The sequence below is a fragment of the Neodiprion fabricii genome, chromosome 3 (assembly GCF_021155785.1).
Source record: "Neodiprion fabricii isolate iyNeoFabr1 chromosome 3, iyNeoFabr1.1, whole genome shotgun sequence".
Lineage (NCBI taxonomy): Eukaryota > Metazoa > Arthropoda > Insecta > Hymenoptera > Diprionidae > Neodiprion > Neodiprion fabricii.
Genome location: NC_060241.1, coordinates 22,190,602 through 22,195,628, shown reverse-complemented (window position 1 = coordinate 22,195,628; position 5,027 = coordinate 22,190,602).

Sequence of the window (5,027 nt, the reverse complement as noted above, 5' to 3'; positions counted from 1 at the left end):
GTCATGAGGCGAGCTGCACGTAAGTGCCACGGCTTTCGGCTCCCCTCCGAGCCCCTGAGATTGGCCGAGGCCCCCACTAGGCTGGGCGAAACATCGCCAACGTTGCCTATTTGTAAAACTATTCCATTGTGCCTAGCGTTTCTCGTTTCGTGCTTCCGACAGACGTGCCTGACATACAGCGCGCGTTCGATATAACAAACGCGGCGATATCGGCGTTAATTCGAGTCAGTGCGATACCGCCGCGGTTTGGGTCCGAGTAACGCCGATTACCCGTGCTCTAATTATCGGCAATTACGCTCTATCCATGACTGGGAGTCCTTAGCGCGCGAAAATAACGGTTTCCTATGGATCGTGGTACAGTTGGCTGCGGTCGAAACAGTCCGCGATACACCGTAAAAGAGGCATTGGCCCTGGCTATTCGGCGAACGCTGATTCGAGATCTTTGGGGAATCCGGAGTCCGAGTTGTTCGATAAAGCAACTGTACATACGGAGTGAATTCCTGACGACTGCACGGTCCGTTGTCTGCTAAAATTTAATGCGCACGCGCTACGATCCGAGAGCGGCTGTTTGCCAGGGTGACCAACCGTCATAAACGTTATCTCAAAAGTCTTTTCATTTTTCGCGGGCAGTTCTAGGTTAGATACATCGCAGCGAACTGCCATCTAAACTTATAACAGTTGGTCACCCTGGTGTTGCAGCGCGTGCGCGTTAAATTTTAGCAGACGACGGACGATGCAGTCGTTAGTAATTCTCTCGATGCGCACAAATGACAGTTGTAGCGAATCGTTGGTTTGGCATGCACTGCGTTTGAAAAAGTTTTACGCCTCGTGCGTTGCAAAACGGCAGTTGATTCCTAACACTTTTTGAATTGAAAACTGAAATTGGTTATGAATAAAGTAAAATTCTGTAATGTATAATATTTTTCTTTCAGGGTATACACGAATACGTAGAATCTACAGAAAAATGATGGAATCACACAATCCAGATCATGTTCTAAAATTATGCATAAGATCGAACACGGTATTTACTAAAATTTACAAATATTTTTTGGCTGCTTATTAATATTCAAATTGTCTATTGTGTTGAATTAAAATAACATCGAAATGATCAAAATTTAGAACGGCTTTAGTTTGTCAAAATTTACGCGTTATATTCTCCCAAATCCTTACGCAAATTTATGTACATAATCAACAAGAATCATTCGGCTCTTCGAACTTTCGTGATTCGATCATTCAGGCATGAAGACAAATTTCTAGTTCTGGCTTATGACAGTGCTATACTATTTCAATTTTTTACCACTCTGGGTATGAAATAAAAATATATGTTGCAACTCCAACCAGATAATCTAGCTAGACCGTGTTACTGTTCCTTTGAACACAACTACTCGTACTCTATTTTTTGCGACTGTTGTAATAATTTCATGTTCGTATATGACTATAAAGCGACACGTAGTAACAAAATTTCCCGAATAAAATAAAAAGATTAATATCGAATTTGTCAGTAAGTATATCGTAGTGACAACTAAATAATTTCCCTATTATACATAGCTGCTTGTATGTGCCATATTTTCACGTCATACTGAAAATATGTTAAAGTTGATACAACGGCGACCATTTTATTATAATTTCCTGCATAAGTAACTGTGTCGAAAGGAAGTTTTCAATCAGACATTGGCGATAATAATGGTCGAACGGAATTTTTAATATTTGGAATGCTGATACGCGTCTCCCGGAGATGGGTTGTGATCACTTGTGATTATAAACATACAAATTAGGCCGAACGTTGATCTTATATCATTACGCACCGTGTTTCCAAGCTCATTAGGTAACAAGTCAAATCGGGTATTCAGGGGTTGAAGTTCACGCGGATCATTAGGTACAAAGTAGCGAACGTCCAGAGAAGGAAACGGCTGGTTTCGAAGAGCAGAGCGTTAGTTCGGCGCACGAGAAGACTGACCGTACGTCTCGTAATAATCATGACGAAACTAATTTGCAAGAAGGATCATTGAAGAGGGCTGTCGGCCTTGCGGACCCCCGTCGATGAATATGTCGCGCACTTCGTTGGGAGGCAAAGACGATATTCCCACGGTGAGAGATCGCGAATCCGCGTTAGCACAGTTGGTGCAGAAGTACAAGGAGCAGCTGGAGAATTGCGCGGCACGCTGAGTCCGCAGCAAGGACGAGGTCGCCATTTTATATATAAATACACCAACAATTATTATCGCAGCGTGAGCTGGGTGTGCCTTGGTAGCTACTGCAGCGGCATCGGCATCGGCAACAGCAGCAGCTGAGAAAATGGAACGGGGTTCATGGTCTGCTCAAGATCAAGGGGAGAAGCAAAACGAAGCTGCAGCCTGAAACTCGTTATCTTCGTCCTTCGTGTACTCGTATACGCCGCAGAATACCGCGGCTGGTCGTTATTTTCGTCAGAGCCAGAAGTCAGCCAGATCTGAGAGCCAGATATCAATTGTGCGCACACTCCGTAAGCGCAGTCATTAGCCGTGGGAATCCTATTAGTTTCGGTTTCGATTTCCGTCCGTCATCCGCCGGCGAAATCGGTTCGGTCAAAATCCGGACGAGGAATAAAGATTTCGCGCTCATCTTGTCGTACCTTCGAATCACCGGCCCAGCCGCGACTTTGGGCCCCGAAGGGCCCGTCGACTCGCCGCGACAAGGACCGGTTCGAGTGCCCGCCCTGTTCCTTCTCGAAATATCTTCTTCGCTAAGCGGGGTTCCTTGGCGGCGGCGGCAAGTAATGCAACTGGGCTGCGATTAGAAGTCGTTCTGTAATCGGCGAGTCGGCACGTCGCCACGATACGTACCTCCATTAGAATTAAGCGAATGAGAATGCACGGGGCGTGCGTCCTAATTGGCATCTCCTATCGAACCTTTTTCGTCTGGAACGAAACGCGGCGAGTCGATCGTTCGATCGATCGTCGCGGTTGGCACGGGCTTCGCGCGATCTTCTTGCCAACTTTCGGTGAAATCGAGCGATGGATTCGAGGCCGGTGATCAATTCGGTGAACAGGAGCTGACGAATGGCGTAAAAACTGGAAAAGGGGAGCCGAAGAGTTAGAAATTACTATTGGCGACGCCTCGATGCTCCGTGAACAGCGCGGTCTGGATTTCTTCAAGGACGCCTGCTGGGGTGAATCACCTTTTGTTTCTCATCTACGAGGAATTACCTACCCGCCCGGGAATTTATAAGCCAATACTCGCGGTGGTTGTACACATGTAGCGATATACTTGCTCAAGTTGAGCCCTGGTCGGCAGCTGGACATTAAATAATTCTGTTACGTTCTAACGGCGCTTAAACGGCGAGTTCAAGTCATGACCGAGAGCAAAAATACATAGTGAGCGCGGTCTGAACGGGTCTCGGACGATGCTCTGTGCGGATCATGTGCCAACCCAAGAGATGCTACGGATATAACGGATATGCTGGTTTTCTCTTGATGGTTAAGACCGACGAAAAACGGGTGGAGCTGCATCCCGCAGGTGTAAGTAGATAATGGGAGTCATTAGCCGAGGAAACAAAGTGCAGGGAAAAACCTGCACCGATACAAGTAGTTTCAGTACCGAGTTAATTACTAGACGTAAATTCGAGCAGGACTTTCGATAATTTGATAATTGTTTTCTTACTTAAACTGTTTCATTTTTTCTCCCTTTACAACAACGTCGCTTCAGTGTTTATAATCCCGGGTGCAGAATGGGCATGAGGTGTACAAGCCCATGGTTATAGCTGTCGAACGCGAATATGCAGAGGTGACTGCTTATGGTTTTCTAGAATCAAGTAGCGAAGGTTACGAACGGTTTAGCGCTGAGGTATTGATTGTCCCAAGGAGTAGTCGATCACACGTGAAGTCTGGTATTCATCTCGGTTATTAAAGTCATCGGGCTCATTAAACTTACTTCAAGCTGTGTTGCGTCACTTCAAATTATTCGAAATCTTTGGAACTTGAGCTTGAAGTCGGTTGGAGTCATGCTACTGTTTTTGATGCCACGTGAATTGTCTTGTCGACATTAAGAATCACAGAGTCAATTGATGGCATTTGGAACTGCATAGTTTCTCAAACTTTCATATAACGAGATGCGTTGAATTTGCTGCAAGTTTTTTGAATCTGTTCGGTAGACACAAGTTCCAACGTTTTTTGTACTCATCGTTTATGTTTTCGGAAGTAATTTGAAGCTGTTGTGGAACTACGTTCCATTTCAGAATGGTCTATCCTTTAGTCCCAAGGCTTACCTTACACTATCGAAATTATCGTATCCCCTCCTTACTAATCAGGATTTGAGCTCATCTTCACGTTTCCCGTAGTTACTGAACTCATGTGAATCCACGGATCCGTCGTCTGAAATCTTACAGCTTTGAAGTAGGCTGAAAGTACGTTCCGCATACCCTAAAATATTTAAACCATCATGCGACCCCCTTGATGGCGATTGGGATCCTTTGAAATGTCGTAGTTTCAGTAAAATGAGAAAATGAAGTCGAGGCGGCACTGTCAGCTTTTCTCGTGTCGTACACCGCATGCACGCGCCGGTAAAAGTTTGTCCGTCGTGACGGAAACTTGCGGGGGCGGCGAGTCAATGATGAGGCTTTTATCGGTTCTTCGAGGTGCAAAACAGCTTTGTTGGTTTGTCGTACATTGCGTAAACCGAGGTAAAGGGCCAGCTGCCCAGCCTCTCATCTCTCCGGAGACGCGTAGGCCTCGGACGTGGGCGAGGAATAGCAAGTAACGCGGTAACAATGGCGGAATAACTCGACGATGCCTATCCACAAGGGTTTGCCAAACGTCCAGCGATGGCGCATCCTCTGATCATCCGACCGTCGAGGCGGGAGAGAAATCAATACGTCAATTAGCACTGATTGTGAAGATCGAGGAGGTCGGCTATCTGCAAGTAATGCAGAAGCTCGGGATGAATACAAGTTTGGAATTGAGATGATCAAGCACGAAGCTGCTCGTTGCCTTCGCTAGTCGCCGAGCCCGCTCACCTCTAGATGTAATTGCAGGGTGCTTGGATATTTTTTA